Below are 21,383 nucleotides of genomic sequence, written 5' to 3' on the forward strand. Positions count from 1 at the left end.
GTAAACGCAGTTGTTCACATAATGTGTTTTTGATCACTGTTTAAGGTAGTGCTGCGCAAATCACCTGGTTACCATTACTGCTTTCTTTTTTAAGAGCAAAAAGTGGTTTTGTAAAGGACGTGTCAAGGCTCTGAATCAAATGCCAATTTTGATTGATCACTTTTTTCAATTGATTAGTCCGAGGACAAATGTAGTCACACAAACTAGACGTTCTATTTTAGACTTTTCTTTTTTGTGTAGAATTTCCTAACGAGATGGCCACCATGCACTTTTCATTGCATGTCTCGAGTTTTTGCGGTGTCCTCGTATTTTTATTTTCTCAATCAGATTATATGCATGAAATGTGTACTCAGTTTTGTATGAACAATTCAGCTTGATGCTCCGGAATTGTCCAAATGTAAGTTGTCACGGAGACTTCGCGAATGGTGACTCGTGTAGTGCAATGCTGTATTCCTGTCTGTAGGTTTTGTGTGGAGTGTGGTCATTAGAACACCTTCAGAGACATGGATCTCAACGTCAAAAAATGTGCTTATTTTTCTCTTGTCTTCACAAAAGAGAAACTTGCTTACGAAACACAGAACTCGTGCTCATTTCATCTGTTTTTTGTATTCTATGTTGTGTCTATGTCATGTCCAACAATGTAGTTTGTGGCATTGAGTATTTTGTAATTTGATTCACTCCAACGCTGTGTTCTTCAGTGAATTTTTGTATGTTGATTTTTTGAATTGAATATCAATGGGTATTTGAAAAAAGCTATGAAAAGATATTTTCAAACACAAATGAAACATTAAAAAATTGAAAGAAAAAACAAAAAAAAATTATGACCTATGGTCACATCAAGTGTCATGTGTGATCATTTGAAGTGACGAAAAACTGATATCAGTAATGGCATGTGTGTTGTGTGCTTCTATTACTGGGTAACACACATGATATTCCTCATTGACAGACACAACTCCTCCTGGCATCTGGAGTTGTGAGTCCATAATTGATGGGGCATCCATGGCTTCTTCTATGTGAGCTGATGTGATGGTAGGCCATGCTATCACGCAGATCGAAGGCTCTGACCCGATTATGGAAGGGTACGTGGTTAAAGTAGGTAACCTGCCTGCAGGATTTTCAAGGCTGGAACCACATAGGAGTCACAGAACTGGGTGACAACCTATTTTTCAAATATTGACAGACATGGCATGCCCTTGATACGTACAGAACGATGCTCAAGGAGGTTCCTGAATTTAGCTCCCTGGAGGCAAAACTGACAATGAGTCCCATCAGCAGTAAGAGGATTTCGATGATCAACAGATCCCTCCTAGTTAATGCTCCAGACCCCCCCCCACCACCACCCTTAAGCCCCTGATAAGCTTTGGAGGAGAATGTTGGAGAACTCAATGATGATGACAAGTGGGAATCAAAAATGGCATCATAATCTCTGGTCATACCCTCCTGTCTAATGTAATTCAATTATATCCATCAGACCTACTACAGCTCGAAATAGTCTGTGAAGAATGGGACATGCGAGATTGGCCTGCTGCACCTGCTGTGGTGACCCAGAATCTTTCATTTCATATGGCTCTGTCTGAGCATTGCAAACTACTCGAGTATGACCCATATGCAGATCACACAAACACTGAACAATGCAGCAGAATTGTGCCCAAAGGTGGCACTCTTGAGGATTATGGATAGCTGGTAGATTATACACACCATAGAATATTTGATGGCTTTAGGTTTAGTAGCCAAACTGGACATAGCAAGGTGCTGGGGATCCATGGACCACCCCTCCACATCTATGTGGTGCAAAGGCATGGATATTTGATGTGTGCCAGAAAAAGAGATTTATAAGTGGCGAAGCTGTGTCAAGACTCAGCCCTTGAACGAGTACTTACCACTGTGACCCTTGCCGACTCGGCGATATGTGGGTCATCCCCTTATCCTGTCACCTCCCAAAATGGAAAAGAGACTACGCTCAGGAAATGTGTCGGCTCTGCGGCCTACACAAGTAGTACATAACACACGTAATGTGCCTGTGCCCCACCCTCTTAGAGGATAGAAGGGTTCTGCTACGAAGGGGTTGGTTTTCGAAAGACATGAGATCCTGCAGAGGATCTGGCTTGATCTGGCCTGTTTTGATCCCTTGAATACCACTCTGAATTGTGCAATGGTCAGATTTATGGATCGCTTCTCCAAGAAGTTAGAGGAGGTGTGATGTGAACGGGACAGACAGACTGGAAACTTGACTCCTCCTCCTCACTGACACTGCCGCTTTTGGCTGCTGACCAACAGACATGCCTCCGACCTTCAAATTATGCAAGGCACAACAGAAGATTATCTGTCCAAATTGTACCTTCCACATAGCTTCTCTCCCTTTCTTTAGAAAAGATACCAAATCCTCTTTTCCTAAATGATCATAATCTATACAGCACCTTGTTGTCAGCAGCATGTAATAGATGTTTTTATGATACAATAATTTCTTTTTCATTCACAATTGTTATAAGTTAGTATCTAATGAAGTTTTAGATTGTATGACATAATGATGTTTTTTAACTTTTAATGTTAAAGCTAGAATTTAATGAATGACTTTTTGTCTCTCTACACTGTTGCAAAGGTTTTTAACAAATCATGCATTAAAGTCATCTAATACCTCAAAAGCAGTAAAAAAAATATTTTTAAAAAACCTATTATGTCCCTGTGGCTTTGGACTGAGGGTCAGCTGACTGACCTTGGAGATTACCTGGAGTTATGGGTCTACTCTGGCTGGATATATCAGAGCAGCTCACAGCAGAATAATAGTCCTGGTGCAGCAACAGCAGTCTTTAGTCAGTAAACCAGAGTTTTAGCAGAAGGGTAAACCTTATAGCTGGGTAGTCCTTCTTCCTGGCTGAGTCCACAGGTCCAGAAGTGATCTGAAGAGTTAGGCCTAAGGGTCCACTATTTACTCATGGTTACAGAAGCTTCTAAAGTCCCCCCACTAGAGAGGTCTGGAATTTTATACCTCTCAGCCATGGCCCCAGCTTGTCCGAGGAACAAAAGTCTACTGTGTTATTCCTTGTGAGTGTGATGAAGCAGTATCTTTGTGATGTGATAGGTGACATCTCTTCCCCCTCAATCTGACAGAGATGACCCATACTGACAACACCTGTTCCTCCTTTGTTTCACAGTTTGGCAATAATATGCAAAGACCAACTGCCAGCTACACCTAGACATCCTAATCATGTGACCCAGGATACAGAATGCAGACACTAAATGGTTAGGACAAGAAAATAAAAAATTGCAAAAAGTATCAAAAAAACAAAGTGATGGATAAAATGCTTAAATTAATCTCAGCACTTGTGAGCACTTGGGCTGGATCCCAATCCATCTTTTTTCACCCATCATGCCACTTCAGTTTGGATTCGACCATTTGCAAGTCAGCCTAGACTTGGCTCCCATGGGAACAGTCCTGCCCAAACTGCCAGGCCAGGTGCTCCCTGAACTGGAACACAAGCAATCCAGGGCTGTGTCACCCTATTCATGGGCTCATCAGCCAGGTTTAACTCGATTCCAGTGGCACAGTGAGCATGGGAACCATGCCTGCGAATACCTGGTTGATGAGCCCATAACAAGGGTGGAACTGGTCCTGTGCTGTTTGTGTTCCGGTTCAGGGAGGAACTGGTTTGGCAGTTGAGGCTGGACTGTCCCCACTGGAGGATGGTTAAGACTGATTTGCATATAGCTGGGTCCAAACTAAGGTGGAATGGTGTGCAAAATAATGATGGATTGGGATGCAGCCCAAGTAATTACCAGTGACTGGAATTAATTCAAGCATTCCATCCATCAACTCTCTAAAAGTGTTGTGATTAAAAATCCTACTTTGCCATTAGGGAGGGTTCTAAATTACAGTGCTTTAGAGTCCAAACTCGACTTTCCTACCTGCTACCAACAAGTTATCAGTTATTAAATGCAATAAGTTAACCCAATGTTATCCTACGGGAGAGGTAGGCCTTGAAGCAGTGAAAAACAGATTTAAAACCACATGCCCAACGTTTCAAATACATTGCACCCTGCCTTATGGGCTATTTAGGGCCTACCCTAGAGGTGGCTTATATGTATTAAAATGGAAGATTTAGGCCTGGCAAAAGGTTTACTTTGCCAGGTTGAACTAGTAGCTTAAGAGGGCACACAGATTGCAATGGCTTGCCTGAGATATGCTTAAAGGGCTACTTAAGTGGGTGGCACAATATGTGCTGCAGGCCAGCTAGTAGCATTTAATTTACAGGCCCTGAGTATGTGTAGTACATCTTTACTACGGACTTACAAGTTAATTAAATGTAACAATTGGGTATAAGCTAATTTCACCATGTTTAAAGGAGAGAGAACAAGCACTTTAGTGCTGGTTAGCAGTATTAATGTGCACAGAGTCCCAAGGCCAACAAAACAAATTCAGCACAAACAGGAGAAGTAAGGCAAAAGGTTTGGGGAAGACAACCCAAAGCTTAACAGGTCTAACATGTGTTCTACCTAGCTGACAGTGGGGAGAACTACCCAACCTCCTGGGAGTTCTCATCACTAAGGTTGAAGAACTTAGAGAGACCACCAGCACTGGAATGGTCTGACTCAGAGGTATTGATCCGTGAAGTCCATTCCCTGTAGAGAGATGGACCACGTCAACAGCTTGAGATTTTCACCCCTCATTTGAATGAGCCATCTGAGGAGCCTGTGGTCTGTCTGAAACTGGAAGTGAGTCCCAAACAGGTATGGTCCCAGCTTCTTCAGTGGTCAGACCACAGCTAAGGCCTCCCTTACAATAGTACCTCGAGTCTGTTTCCAGGGAAGTAACCTCCTGCTGACAAAGGCTACCGGTGGGTCTCGGTCCTCATTTAACTGTGCTAGGCAGCCCATAGGCCATACTCTGAAGCATACTTCTACACAATTAATATCTTAGAGTAGTCAAGAGCCTTGAGTACAGGTGCTGTACGCATGGCCTCTTGAGAGTGATGGTTTCTGACAGGCGTTGTTAGACCTGGCACCATTGGCGTGGGTCTCCCTTCCATTTTTCCTGTTGCCTCATATGTTTTTCTGGTGTTAGATGCTTTGGGCACTGTGCCACTACTGTCCGGTGCCACAGTACAAGTGCTCCCTACTGTAAATGAATGTATTGATTAGTGATTCCATGATTGACTGATTTGGTTTACTTGTCAGACCCTAGTATATTGCACTGAGTGTGCCCAGGGCTTGTAAATCCAAATGCTGCTGGTGGGCTTGCAGCACTGGTTGTGCCACCCACAGAAGCAGCCTTGTAAAATGTGTCTAAGGTCTGCCATTGCAGAACCCGCGTGCAGTATGGTACTGTCATGCTGACTGGGCAAGTGCACCCACTTGCCAGTCCCTAATCCTTCCCTTTTCTTCATATCAGACACCCCTATGGTAGGCCCAAGGGCAGGGTGCATTGTAAGTATGAGGTAGGACATTCCCTGATGTGTGAGGCATGTCCTTATAGTGAATTTGTATTTCACTATTGCAAGGCTACCTGTTCTACATAGGCCAGAATGGGCTGTTAGATTATTACATCTTTTTAATCTTAACTGACTCAGAGAACATGGTAGAAATTCGAGTTTAGTATGCCTGAACTCAGAATGATAAAATACATATTTTAGTGAAGGTGGTTTTAACACTCTGTGTTTGAAAATACCACTTTTAGATTGGAGCGTGGGCTTCTGTAATCGTCTTATACAATGCTGCTGGTAGAGGTATATTTCTGTTTCTGTGGTAACATGGAGTTTTGCATTAATGCATATCTTATACAATGCTACATTGTTAGGGAAAGAGGAGATAGTTTAGATTCGTGCCTACCTGTTCTGAATAAATGCGATCTTTTGTTGTCCCCCTGCTCATGAAAGACCAAGGGAAATTGGTTGTGTTGTAGACCATAAGAGTTATATGCAATCAGGCCAAAATTGCCTGCACCATAGGACAGGAAAGAAAAACCAAGGAATATGGGTTAGCTAGCGAGTTTTAACATAAAGCTCGAACACTCAATAGTATCTGTTAATTTTGGAAACGTGAAGTGATCCCTATAAAGGATCGTCAATATTATTCCAGGGTAAGCTGATATTAATATTAATATGACTACCCCATAAGTCTATCTCTGAAACTTGGGTGTTCTTTGTTACAATTCTTCTGGTTTAGTGGACCCGTAGCCCCTATGTTGTTTCAAGACTAGTGAAATCTGAGGCCCCAAGTGCCCCTTATCTGCGTTTCTAAAACAACATTTTTTTTATATGTGGAACCAAGGTAGTATATTTGGGTTACCTAGGTTAGGTTAATAATACGTTTTCCGAATAAATAGCCTTACTTACTGCTTTGTTAGCTCAAGATAAATTGGGAAAATACAGGATATGTTTACAGTAATTTTTATTGTCGATAAACCATGTGGCCAAATTTTGAGCGATAAAGTCAATAGCCATGAGCCACTTCCAGCAAATTATTTCTATGTTTTTTGTTTTTTTTTAAGGTTTGTCTAATATTTTGAAAAAATGCACATGTTAACCTAGAGAAAAAAATGGGGCTCATTGTAACCAACATAAGTAATAGAGATAACAGAAGACAATGAATAGTGAACATGTTGTGATTTTTTCCATGTATTAACTACAGTAATGCTATAAGTCCACTGAGTTAAAAATGATGCTAATTCTCTGCATGACATTTAATCCTAGGGCGATTTTACATACCCTCTTGTTCTGGCAGACACATTTTATGTCTTGATAAAGGTGATTATAAGAAGGAGTTATCACCGAAACGCGTCGACGCAACCTAAAGCGTATAATTCAAGTCTCCAACACCATAATAGATACGCTGATTTGGTAGTGATACTACTCTGGTGTCATTAGTGTGGAGAAAGAATATACAAACCTGTATCCAACAAATGTGTGTTGTAACTGTTCTGTCTGCTTGTAATTGTGCAGGTCGCAATTATATATATTGTCTTAATTTTATCTTGTTTTAGTTCAGGGATTTAGTTTAGTTATCCCTATTGACTGTTTTTTAATATATTCAAATAAATGAACTTTTAACTTTTCCATATTTTGTTGTATGTATTTGTTAAGTCATAAGGTACATTATTTTATACCTGTTCTTATTTGGGCCTTAAGGGAACCTTTTCTCTTATCTTTATTTCTTTGCACCAGAACTTTGCCGCATTTCCATCGCTGCGACATTGCTTATCGTGGAAGCGCAACGCATCGTAAGGTACATTGACGCAAAGTGTCGCATCTTAAGAACTGAACTGAACTAAGCTAAAAACCACCATCTTAAAGTAATAGTATTGTGTATTTTTGTCGTTTATGGTCTTGTGGTAAATCTATATAAATATACGTATTTTTTATATAAAACCTGTGTGGTGTCCATTTGTAGTGTTATCACTGGATTACTGTATGTGGTCACAAATGCTTTACACACTGCCTCTGAGATAAGCCTGTCTGCTCGTGCCAAGCTACCAAGGGGGTGAGCAGGGGTTATTTTAGGAGTTGAATACCACAAAGCAAGGGTTTTATGTACAGGAAGAAAATGGCGCACACATTCAATATACGCAATATTAATAAAAATACAAATTAGGTATGGTGCTAACAGGGAGGGGAAAGCCCTCAACCCCTCAATCCGTATGGGAAAAACCCACACTTAACACATGAAAGAACAGTCCCGTGCACTCATACAAATATCAGTTGCACAAAGTATGTGTGTCTTTGGTATGACATGAAAATGCTGACGCTTCGCGATTTTTATGTATCCTTTAATGGGTCATCAGGCGAGAACACAAACAGCCAGCCGACACGTGTTTCGTCAGAGAGAAAGTCAAACTCTGACTCTTCAGGGCTGGAAACAATACAAACACATAATTGTCACAATACGATGTAAATTCTCTTTTTACATTTCTTGAAACAACACAAAAACACTGAGAATGAAAAGGAAGCAAAGCAAAAGAAAAAAGGGAAAGGCCACCACAAATCCCACATGGGTGACAAGTATCAGAGCGAAAAGATTCTCAACTAGTGAATAGTGCCCATTCATCCTGTCGGATGACCATGTGTAGGAAAATAGAAGAAACCACTACCATTCACATGCACATGTGTTCATATGCCACCACACCTGGTGAGTACCAAGTGGTCGCCAATTGATGTCAACACTGAAACACCAATACAAACGAAAAAAGACCGAACACAGCAACATTCCACATGCCAAAAAAATTTCAACATCCCCCGACATCTTACCTAAAAGACCGGAAGTAATCCAAAATGGCAAAGAATGTATAATGTTCATACGTCCCAAAAAGATACGGATAGTCGTTCAATCAGCCTTGTTAGATAAAAGACTTCATATAAAGCTATGGTCTACAATCCTGCAAGTAAAGAAAGAGGTGTAGAAAATCTGATACCTGAAGTACATATTGAATATTGCCACTCTAAAGTGCCCAATAAAAACTTATTTTTAATTTAGATTCTAGGTCCTAGAAGGCCCCTCCGATGTGCTCGTCACACACACCGACACGGCTTACCTACAGCGCAGAAATAGTTATCCACGTGAGTCACGCCAATGCAACATATGTACATCACAGATCCTTCAAGGTATGTCAATATCTAGAACAGATAAAACAATATATATACCAGTACGAATAGCCATATCCATCTGAAACACCACGTGTGCACCCACACCCTATGTCCCCTTCACCGGGAAACTTACAACTTTCGAGATCACGAAGTTCTTAGTGTCGCTAGGAGACACGTGTGTGTGTCTACCCAAACCTATAGAGGAACCAAAGATAAAAAGCACACAGACTCCAATTAATCATAAGACCCACATTACTCAGCTACTATCATCGCCAAGCGACCAATTAAAGCCAAAAATTGACACAAAGCTGCTAAGAAGGCAGCCAGAATGACTTACATCTCTCCGACACGGATACGTGTCCTGGCGCTTCTCACTGCGACCGGTGGTGGAAATCCGGAAAATGCGTACCGGAAGTATAAACACTGTCGAAGGACTCCGTCAATTTCAACCACTAGACCGCGTTGCTTTAATTTTAAAACACGTCATTAGATCCCCGGAAAAAGAACACTGGGTCTCCACTGATAAAATAAAGAGATACAGCTAGAAGGAGTGGCTAAGCTCTCATTATAATTGCGAGTGCCAGTACGTGTGTGCAAAATATTAGACAAACCTTAAAAAAAACCAAAAAAACATAGAAATAATTTGCTGGAAGTGGCTCATGGCTATTGACTTTATCGCTCAAAATTTGGCCACATGGTTTATCGACAATAAAAATTACTGTAAACATATCCTGTATTTTCCCAATTTATCTTGAGCTAACAAAGCAGTAAGTAAGGCTATTTATTCGGAAAACGTATTAATAACCTAACCTAGCTAACCCAAATATACTACCTTGGTTCCACATATAAAAAATGTTTTGTTCTAGAAACACAGATAAGGGGCACTTGGGGCCTCAGCTTTCACTAGTCTTGAAACAACATAGGGGCTACGGGTCCACTAAACCAGAAGAATTCTAACAAAGAACACCCAAGTTTCAGAGATAGACTTATGGGGTAGTCATATTAATATTAATATCAGCTTACCCTGGAATAATATTGACGATCCTTTATAGGGATCACTTCACGTTTCCAAATTGGAGCGTGGGCTTCTGTAATCGCCTTATACAATGCTGCTGGTAGAGGTATATTTCTGTTTCTGTGGTAACATGGAGTTTTGCATTAATGCATATCTTATACAATGCTACATTGTTAGGGAAAGAGGAGATAGTTTAGATTCGTGCCTACCTGTTCTGAATAAATGCGATCTTTTGTTGTCCCCCTGCTCATGAAAGACCAAGGGAAATTGGTTGTGTTGTAGACCATAAGAGTTATATGCAATCAGGCCAAAATTGCCTGCACCATAGGACAGGAAAGAAAAAACAATGAATATGGGTTAGCTAGCGAGTTTTAACATAAAGCTCGAACACTCAATAGTATCTGTTAATTTTGGAAACGTGAAGTGATCCCTATAAAGGATCGTCAATATTATTCCAGGGTAAGCTGATATTAATATTAATATGACTACCCCATAAGTCTATCTCTGAAACTTGGGTGTTTTTTGTTACAATTCTTCTGGTTTAGTGGACCCGTACCCCCTATGTTGTTTCAAGACTAGAGAAATCTGAGGCCCCAAGTGCCCCTTATCTGCGTTTCTAGAACAACATTTTTTTTATATGTGGAACCAAGGTAGTATATTTGGGTTAGCTAGGTTAGGTTATTAATACGTTTTCCGAATAAATAGCCTTACTTACTGCTTTGTTAGCTCAAGATAAATTGGGAAAATACAGGATATGTTTGCAGTAATTTTTATTGTCGATAAACCATGTGGCCAAATTTTGAGCGATAAAGTCAATAGCCATGAGCCACTTCCAGCAAATTATTTCTATGTTTTTTTTTTTTTTTTTTTAAGGTTTGTCTAATATTTTGAAAAAATGCACATGTTAACCTAGAGAAAAAAATGGTGCTCATTGTAACCAACATAAGTAATAGAGATAACAGAAGACAATGAATAGTGAACATGTTGTGATTTTTTCCATGTATTAACTACAGTAATGCTATAAGTCCACTGAGTTAAAAATGATGCTAATTCTCTGCATGACATTTAATCCTAGGGCGATTTTACATACCCTCTGGTTCTGGCAGACACATTTTATGTCTTGATAAAGGTGATTATAAGAAGGAGTTATCACAGAAACGCGTCGACGCAACCTAAAGCGTATAATTCAAGTCTCCAACACCATAATAGATACGCTGATTTTGTAGTGATACTACTCTGGTGTCATTAGAGCGGAGAAAGAATATACAAACCTGTATCCAACAAATGTGTGTTGTAACTGTTCTGTCTGCTTGTAATTGTGCAGGTCGCAATTATATATATTGTCTTAATTTTATCTTGTTTTAGTTCAGGGATTTAGTTTAGTTATCCCTATTGACTGTTTTTTAATATATTCAAATAAATGAACTTTTAACTTTTCCATATTTTGTTGTATGTATTTGTTAAGTCATAAGGTACATTATTTTATACCTGTTCTTATTTGTGCCTTAAGGGAACCTTTTCTCTTATCTTTATTTCTTTGCACCAGAACTTTGCCGCATTTCCATCGCTGCGACATTGCTTATCGTGGAAGCGCAACGCATCGTAAGGTACATTGACGCAAAGTGTCGCATCTTAAGAACTGAACTGAACTAAGCTAAAAACCACCATCTTAAAGTAATAGTATTGTGTATTTTTGTCGTTTATGGTCTTGTGGTAAATCTATATAAATAAACGTATTTTTTATATAAAACCTGTGTGGTGTCCATTTGTAGTGGTATCACTGGATTACTGTATGTGGTCACAAATGCTTTACACACTGCCTCTGAGATAAGCCTGTCTGCTCGTGCCAAGCTACCAAGGGGGTGAGCAGGGGTTATTTTAGGAGTGTACCCCCTTACCCTGACTAGAGGCAAGGGTCCCTATTTGTCACAAGTACCTACCTGTGCCAACTAGAGACCCCCATATCTAACAGGTGTCTATCCAGATCACTTTTTTGGGCTGCTTCTTTAAAGTCACCTCAGTTAAGGGGGTAACAATTGTGCCATTTCCCTAAACAAACCCTCTGTAATATCTGTTCAGACTCTGGAAGGCCCTCACCTCAGGCTGAGATTTGAAGGGTTGCGAGGCAAGGGTGCTCTCAATTTTGGCCTGGAGAGGCTGTACCTTACCCCCACCCTCCAGGTGTCCCAGATACACTGCAGTTCCCTACCCTAGCTATCATTTACTAAGAGCCTCCGGGAGGTCATACAGGGGTTCTCCTCAGCTGGACCTTAAGTCAGCTATATCATATAGGTAGGTGGTGAGAAATGCCTACTTCCCAGTCTGGACCCTGTTTACCAACCTCTGAAAGATGGTAGGGGAATTCTTTAAACCAAAGAGCATCACCAGAAATTTGAAGTGGCCCTCTATGGTTGAGAATACTGCCCACTCTTTAGATCCCTCAGTCAGGGCAATCTGCCAGTACCTTGATGTAATATTGAAGGTACTGAGGAACTTAGCAGTGCACAGCCTGTCTATGAGCTCATCAGCTGTGGGATGGGGTGAGTCTTAGTGATTGAATTGAGTCCTCACTATTCAACACAAAACCTACGTTTGGGGGATTGCACGGTCGACCGGTCTTGGGCACCAGCAAAACTGGGCTGGACTACGGACTGTTGAAGGGCTTAATCAGTCTTAGTACGAGCATCTTGGAGACTTCCTCTCTGATACTGGCTCTCACCTTAGCCCATAACCTGTACATTTTGGTTTTTAAGAGGTGTACTCTATCCAGTAACTATGTCATGGGTACACAATTGTGTAAACCCAGGGGTAAGGGACAACAGTGAGGCATACTGACCCAACAGCAGGTGACATTCCCTCTGCTGTTCTGGAGTCAGAGTAGGAGAGAGGTTGACACCCTCGACTGATGTTCTGTGCTCCTTAGATTATAGGAGGTCAGGGAGAGGTCAATTCTCCTCTTCCACCCCATCATCTGTCATAAGGAGCATGGTAACATCAGACCTCCAAAAGAGTGGTTTCAGATGCTTGATATGAAGCACCCTTTGGGGGTTTCTAGAGGTTTTGAGGTCCACCAGGTAGGTGGTCTCCCCCTTCTGGCCTTTCACCTTCTTGGGGTCCTGCCCAACAATATTAGAGAGCTCTAGGCACCACAACTACGGTCCAGGTTGGAACTCTACCAGTGTGGACTTCTGGTCGTTCCAGCATTTCTTTACCTCTAGGCAGGCCTCAAGAATGATTCTGCTTAGCCTTCTTTCAGAAGTGCTGCGTCTGTTTGTGGAAAGTTAGCATGTAACTGACTACATCCTTAGGGGGCTTCTGACAAGCTTGCTCCCTCCACTCTCTCACTAGGCTGAGAGATCCCCTATCAGGGTAACCGTAGAGGAGCACAAATGGGCTTAACCCAACTCCCTTCTGTGGTACCTCCCTGTAGGTAAATAGCATGCACGATAAGAGGAACAATAAAAGGATGTTTAAATGGCTACTTAAGTGAGTGGCACAGTGAGTGCTGCAGGTCCACTAGCAGCAGTTAATTTACAGGCCCTGGGTACATGTAGTGCCACTTTACTGAGGACTTGCAAGTACATTAAATGTACACTAAAGGAGAGAGCACAAGCACTTTAGTGCAGGTTTGTAGTGGTAAAGTACAGAGAGTCCCATGGCCAGCAAAAACAAATTCGACAAAACAAGAGGGGTAAAGGCAAAAAGATTGAGAGTGACGCTGCAGAGTAAGCTATGTCCAACAAATAACTTTACACATGAATACCAGCTATATCTGTTTTCATGCAAATGGCAGTAAAAACATGGCCCGATTTTACAATTTGCCCTCTCCAAAGATGAAATATGTACAATCTTGTGGACACCCTACCAGTATTCCTGGCAAATCGCATGAGCTTTTAAGTTTTACAGGCAGCAGATGACAGAGAAAGAGCAACATCCATCATCATAAAGAAGTGTGTCTTTAGGGTCTGCCCGACAGTTTCCTTTTTAGTTGATTTTAATGGAGACAAGAGGGATGGTGACTTTTTGGCCAGATGTATGACCCTCAGTGTATGCAACTTGCAATTTGCATTTTTTGTGAATCACAAATTGCAAGTTGCAAACACTGATGTTCAACAGTGTCGGCGACACTGTTTGAAAATCCCAAATGGGTCACAAAGAACCTGCCTCATTAATATTTATGAGGCATGTTGCATTTTGCGACCCATTGGGAATGGCCGGCACTCATAGGGATTGTGGTCTGCTGGAGTCTGTGACTGCCTTTCTACTAAAGCAGTTTTTATTTTTGAAAATGCAGCCCGTTTTCCTTAAAGGAAATTTGATTCATTTAAAAAAGAAGAATAAAAGTTTCAGTTTGAGTTTTTTAAGACCAAGCCATGATCCGTGGGACCACTACCTGCTCAGAATGTTTTTCCCGCTGCCAATCACAAAGGAGAAGGGGTCTCCAAGACCGTATACACCGGAATACGGTGCCGCGCGCGCAACAAAATTCATTTTATTTATTTAATTGTTTACTTACCTCTGTTCATCCGTATTCCGTTGTTTACTACCCCCACCCTGCCCCTCCCCTGCCCGCAGCACTCCCTCCACAGGCCACTACATCTTAAAGCTCAAAAAACCAATTGACTTATTTCTGCTCAGAAGTAGGTTTTTGACATTTCTTATGGTGTTAAATGCACACTGGACATTTGGCATCAGTCCTCATCCAACGAGCTGTGGTTACCACAGGGCACAAACCAAATCTTTGATATATTGAGAAAGTATTGTTGTATCTCCAGCATCAGTGATGCTCTAGGATGTTTCACTGTCAGACTTGATTAGTGGAACTACTGATTCTTCCTTTAGATCATAGGAGCTCTTCCTGATTATTCTTTAGAAGAAGAGCATGAGAATATGGATTACTAGTTGGAGTCCTCACCAAATAATAATGTCACAATTTCGTAACAGATTCAATTAGGTCTCAACAACTAAAAATGAGCTCAAATCTTGGTTGCTGTGGAAAAGAGCAGTCAGGCTTAATTTATGAGAAATGTATAAAGTACTTACCAGTATCAAAGCAGATAAAAAATAGAAAACACAACACAATAAAAATTCCACTCCAGTTAATAGAAATAAGGGGAACTTTAATGAGCAAATTGACACCAGAAAATCACCAATTGGATGTGGGGAACTAGAGATATGATTTTTTAAAGTTTGATTCAAGTTTTAGCACCAAAACGCACAAACTGCCAACCGCAGGCAATTGATCGCACTAGATCAGGTCAAAGTTAAATATTAAGGCTGACTACAATGGAGCATAAGTCTGACACAGAGACCACTTTTGACCTGGTTGGAAGTTTTACCTTCTGACTTGGGCCTGATTTAATTATGGGCAGAAAGCTCATTGTTCTGTCAGGGGGATGGAGTAAATCACTCCTTCACCCAAGTGAAGAAACCACCTGCCACATTTATAAATGACTCCAAGCAAGAGGTCATATATAATGCAATGGGTGAAATCACCATCACAGTGGTTCCTCCCAATGCCTTTCGCTGTTTGGTGTAGGGCTGTGTCATGCTGCTGCAGCCCTGCACGTAACAGTTTTCTTTTTTAACTTTCAAAAAGAAAATCCCAAAATAATAATTCTTTTTTGAAAATATAAAATGTAATGGTCTCCCCACCATAGTTGTCATCTGTCATGGCGACAAGAGCATTATTTTACTGTATTTATTTTTATTTTATTTATTTATAAAGTTTTTTATAGCGCGAACAAGATCCTAAAGGGTATCAGAGCGCTTCACATTATAGGGTAGGTAGGGTACAGTTGTAAGGAAAGACAGTTGTTACATATATGAGAGTGGCAAGGAACGCTGGAGTCAATGGTTGCACATCAAGGTAGTGGTCAGGGCATCGGGATAGTGGGCAGGTGAGTAAACAATAGGACCTAAAGACACTTAGGGGAGAAACGTGTTCATCAGTATTGTTTTCACTTCTTTTTTGAAAGAAGAGGAAGGTGGGATTCGGCGGACATCCGGTGGCAGAGAGTTTCCTATCTTCGGGGAGATGCCCAAGAAGGCTCTGTAACTTGTTCTCTTTTTGAGGAAAGCCTGGGGTCTCAGTAGCAGTGACCTTGCACTTCATGAGGATCTGCATCCCCCTGATAACTCCTTTTAAGACAGATATATGGGGGTCTTGAAATGTATTGCTTTCTGAGTCATGCAAGCAATCTTTAGCTATATTCTTGTTTCATATGGCAAACAGTTTAAGGTTTTTAGTGCTGGGGATTTGTGACCATTTCTTTTTGTACCGGTTATCAGTCTGGCAGCATCATTAAGGGAGGCCCTTAGTGAGGCCAAATTGTATTTAGGAAGACCACAAAGAGTGGAGCTTCCGTAATCTAGCCTCTGCAATACAAGAGCTTGGACCACCATCTTGAAGTCGTCCTGAGGTAGGAAAGGTTTGAGTTTCCTTACTGTACTCATCTGGTATTTAGGGTTTGCCTGGCAGTGATGGACAGTAAAACAAGCATTTGCAATGCAATAGGTCTCGCATTTGCAAGAGTTAGAGCTATTGGCACTGTAAATGACAATGTCTTTTATCTACATGTTTTGGTTTTGTGTGGGGTAGATGTATGATGTGTAGAGTGGAACTATGTGGGTTGAATTGCAATTGCTAGTTGTGGAATTGATTGGGGTAGAATTGTGTGGTGTGGATTTGTGTAGTGGAATTATGTGATCCGGTGAATAGATAGGGGTGAGAGCTGCAAAGAATAGATAGAAAGGAAGTTTAAGTAGGATAGAATGTTTGTGCACAAAGTGGTGAATGAACTCTAGATAGAGGAGCAGAAAGAGTGTGTGAGATAGAGATAAAGAAGGGGAGAGAAGGCCACAGACGCAGTATACGCGGAAGAGACTCTAAGAAGCAGAGGAGTACGTGGGTTTGAGGGATGGGAATGTTCAAAAGGCATTGAAAATAACTTGTGCTTGAACACCTGAAGTGAACTAATATGAGAGTGGTGGGAAGTATGTGAGCGAACAAAAGTAAGAGAGAGAGAGAGATTGATGAAAATGAGGGGCACCCAGAGGGTGGGGGAGAGTCAGGAGGTGGACTGTTGCACAGCATGAGGTGGTATAGGAAGGCAGCATGTGTGAGCAGGTAGTATAGAGAGGAGATCGGGAGTGTGAGGGAGGAATGAGCGAGGATAGTTGAAATTGGAGATGAGAGGGGTTAGTGGCAGTGTGACGAGAGGGGCAGTGCATGTACAGGGAGAGATGACAGGCGTAGAGTGAAATGATGCTCATTGGAATTATGTGTCATGGTGTGACGTGCATTTGTGTGGATTGCTTGTATGTGGTATATAGTGCATTTATGTGGGGTACTTTTAAGTTGTATTGAGTTCAGAGTAAATATGTTGAGTTTAATTATGTTGCAGTGAGTGTTATTATGTGGAGTGCAATTATGGTGTTGAGGTAGTTATGCTGAGTTCAAGTGCTGCTTGCGTGGTGCTGATGATATAGAGTCTGGGCTGTTCTGAGATGATACTGCGCTGATGCTGAGGTAGTGCTGTGCTGATGCTGAAGTGGTGCTGCATTGGTGCAGAGATGTTGCTGAGGTGGGGATGCACTGGTGCTGAGGTGGGGCTGCGCTGGTGCACTAATGCGGAGGTGGTGCTGTGCTGATGCTGAGATGGTTTTGTGCTGAGGTTGAGGTGGTGCTGCGCTGGTGGTGAGTGATTCTGCGGTGGTGCTGTGCTGGTGCTGAGCATTGGAGAGGTGGTGCTGAGTGTTGCTGAGGTGGTGTGGAGTGATGCTGAGTCGGCGGTGTGCTGGTGGTGCACTGAGGTAAAGGTAGTGCTGTGCTGAGATGGTGCTGTGCTGATACTGAGATGGTGCTTTGGGGTTGATGTGGGAAAGGTGAGTGATGCTGAGATGATGTTGTGATGATGCTGAGGTGGTATTTGCAATGCAATCGGTCTTGCCTTTAGTACCTAATAAGTATTAGACATGCAGCACATGTGTGGTTTAGCCCATGAAAAGTAACACAACATAACATTAAGGTAACAGAATACAACTGCATATAACAGCTTAACTAAACATAACACCTGAATCTGTAATGCGTTCCTCCACCCCGTGAGATATTCTGGCCCTGTTACTGTTTACTGCTAACTCTACTTGATTGTTTACTGCTAATCTACTCAATACTTATAATTTTAATGACCTTAGAAGGATGAGAGGCAGAGCGGACCTGCTAAGATTTGCATATGAGGTGAGGAGAAGCAATACATATATCTACACACACAAAGCAATACTATATATGCGCATAAAAGTACAGAGATCCACAAAAATATAGACACAAATACGTTGTAAACAATAATTGCAGGAGGAGTACACTCTGGCTCTTATCCAAGGACACCAGGACATCGTGGACACTACTTGGGGGTCAGGACTCACTCTAGGGGAAGCCAGGGTCCAAGGCATGTCCAGTTGGAACTGGTCAGCTGGGCTTTTCAGGAAGGTAATCTTAGTGCAGCCTTTGTGTCCCTGTAGCTTCAAAGGAGGTCAACCGACATCGCCTTGGAGTCCACTTCTCATTCCTGGCTATAAGTGGGAGAAGGTCTAGCCCTGGGGTCTCTCTCAAAGGTTCAAAAGCAGGTGCAGTGTTTTTACTGTCTTACACATTCCCAGATGTGTTCTAAAAGGGTTACTGGGAGTTGTACTTTTATGGTCATGTCCAGCCTGTGTTTGGGGGTAATGCCTAGCTGGTCCCTAACTAATGGGGTAAAAGCTCCTGGGATGATCCTACCCTCTAATACAGCACTTCCTGTGTGTTTTACTGTAAACTATCCTGCAGTGCCGTTCCACCTAAAACCAGCATGACAGAAACTGTCTTCACCCCATACAGAGCTCCCTGTGCCCACCCAGAGGTGTGATCATGCTAATGGCAAACTTTCCTTTGTGGTCACTGAAATCCATTGCTGGTGCAGCCCCTTTTTCACTGGGAATGGTTGACTAGCAGAACAGTAATGGGGGAGGCCTAGGTGTGAATTACATCTGCATGTGACATGGTATGCACCTTTAGGAGTGTGATTAAGTTTGTGGGCACAACCCAGGTGACCATCCTGTTAGGAGGAAATACATCTCCCCACACCCACACCCAAGTGAATTGTTAACTATCTGGGAGCAATACACATCTCACCTAAGGAGAGGCATTGACAGGTGACATTGGACACTGGCAGAAAGGCACATTTGGCTTGGACAGGTTCCAACTTTATACAAGAGGCATTTTCAAAATAGTGAATTAAATCTGACAACCATTAGATTGGATTTTAAATTACTATATGTCTGAGCGCTTAAAACATTGCTCTAGCTCTTTCCAAACTGAAGTTATGCATTATAATGCAATCTAGTGCATTTTTATTAGAGAGACATGCCACAGTGAAGAACAACTTTCCACATTTTTTCACTGCCAAGATATGTAGAGCATGAGTACACATGTCCTAATTTTGAAATACTGTGCACCCTGCTCTATGGGCACTCAGGCCCTACATTAGAGGAGACATATAATTATGTAAAAGGTAATTTTAGGCATGGCAAAACGTTTGGTTTTCCACTTCGAATTTAATAATTTAAAAAACGTACACTCAGGTGGCAGGGGTAGGTTGAAGACATGCTTTGTTTTGTGACTTTAGAGGTGGCAAAATAATTGCTGAAGTATACTAGTGACATTTAACTTGCAGGCCCTGGGCACACTTGGTGCTGTTTACTAGTGATTCATAGGTAAGGTAAATATGCCAATCAGAACTTTTAATCAGGTCAACAAGTGTTTAAGGGTCAAAGCACATGAACATGGTCCTGGGTAACAGGGTCCCAGTGTGCAGAATCTATAAAACAACAAAATCAGGCTAAATAATATGGGTGATGATGCAAAAAGAGGCATTTTCCTACAAAGATGACCTGAAAGATGCACAAAGCAACACTCCAGTACAAGGGCTCAGTTTATTACACGTGCATTTTGTCTTCAAACATGGGAGGCACACCCCTTCAACATCTTTGGTCTTCCCTAGCATGTACATCCAGTAACCTCTTGAGTTTTGCTCAGTGTGTGATGCAATCAAGAATCCCTGGTAATTGTAGCATTTTTATGGCCTGCACAAGCTTGATTTCCTGTCATTTTACAGCTCTCCTTTCTTTTCAGTTACACTCCTGCTCCCTACATTTTCAGAGTTGTTCCTTGGCCAATCAGTCATGTGTGATATTATTAATGACATTACTTCAGACAGACTAAGGGGTCTATGAGGATGGCAGGGGGAAACCATTCCGACCACCGTGGTAGTGGAAATGAACCATCCACACGTACCGCGGCAAAACCGGCGGTCCCATTCGGATCAAATGCCAGAAAAAACGGACCGCGGCAGAACAATACCACAAAAAACTTGCGGTAGCGGGCAGAGCAGGTGAAAATCCATCCACAGAAGCCGGATTTGTGGCGTAAAAAGCCAAAACTGCCGCAAGGCCAGCAGACTGACCGCATGTAAAATTAGGGTACCATTGAGGTGACAGTGGAACAATCTGCTGTTTCCGACCGCCGCGATCGCAAACAGTGATGAAAGGGAGAGCCGGCGGAAGCGCTGTTGCATACCCACTGCCGCGGCTGCTCCGGAACAATTATGGCGGTTGACAAAAAAACACACAACAAGGCCACCATGTGTACACATCAAACTAGCTCAGCCCCCAAAAACACTTAACACACCCCAATGACACATCCCCATGGCAACTAAAAAAATACAAATCCCAAGACAACCCACACAACACACCTGACAGCAATACTCCATTTTGACACACCCACATAGCTGAGTATAAAACCAGCCCCTTCCCTGACCAGAATCCTTTGCAATACTCCACCCCTGAAATAATGAACCCTACAGCACAAAGGAGAAGCAAACCACCACACATCTCATCAGCACAACAACACACACACACCAATTATATCACCACCACCACTCTCTTACCTTTAACCCATTTGCACATCACACACCATAGCACTGAAGAAAATGCCCAAATTCACTGACAATGAGTTGACAGTCATGGTAGCTGAGGTAATCAGAGTAGAACCACAATTGTTTGGTAGCCTGGTCCAACAAACACCATTAGCCACCAGAACACAAATGTGGACAAGGAGAGTCAGCAAGGTCAATGCAGTAGGGACTGTCCCACACACCAAGAGGGAGATCATGAAGCCGTGGCATGACCTCAAGAGACAGGTGAAAGAGAGGAACAACAAGAACCCTCAGCTGGCTCAGATGACTGGCAGTGGCCCTCCCATTCCACCAAGAACATTAACTGCATGGGAGGACAAGGTGCTTGCCATACTGCATCCAGAGAGTCTCACAGGAATAGCTGGGGGAGTGGAGGCTGGTAAGTACAAACAAATGTCTACCATCACACTGCTATGTACTGTCTTGCACAACTACAAAGCTACACCTCCTAGGCCCAAATGCATTCATGTGCAGCACACACTCCCTAACACATGTCTCACAGATCCAGCTTTCACTCCCTCTGATTCACCCCAAAGGTAGCTAGCAACATTCCCTGGGTTGCATGTGTACAGGCAGCCAGCACTACATCTCCCACCAGGCCCCCTGCCCCACAGCTGAGCAGGATGGAATACTCCCCCCACCCAAGAGCCCTGTGTAACCATTCCCTTCCTCTGTTCCTCAGGGATCCGGCCACCTTAACAGAGAGGGGTGTCTGTGGATAGGCAGCCAGCACTACAACTCCCACCAGACCCCCTTGACCCACAGCTCAGTAAGATGGAGCACTCC

The 21,383-nt window shown here is 42.3% G+C and overlaps 1 long non-coding RNA gene across 1 annotated transcript in view; it reads right to left on the minus strand.

Moving 5' to 3' along the window:
- Nucleotides 1–8,285: 8,285 nt before the first annotated feature.
- The window catches only part of LOC146857040 (uncharacterized), a 35,759-nt gene continuing 22,661 nt past the window's right edge, over nucleotides 8,286–21,383 (minus strand). Inside the window, exon 3 of the long non-coding RNA XR_014979529.1 lies at nucleotides 8,286–8,365. This is a non-coding gene — a long non-coding RNA (uncharacterized LOC146857040). The remainder of the gene's footprint in view (nucleotides 8,366–21,383) is intronic.

Source organism: Triturus cristatus, chromosome 3_2 (genome assembly GCF_964204655.1).
Source record: "Triturus cristatus chromosome 3_2, aTriCri1.1, whole genome shotgun sequence".
Taxonomy (NCBI): Eukaryota; Metazoa; Chordata; class Amphibia; order Caudata; family Salamandridae; genus Triturus; species Triturus cristatus.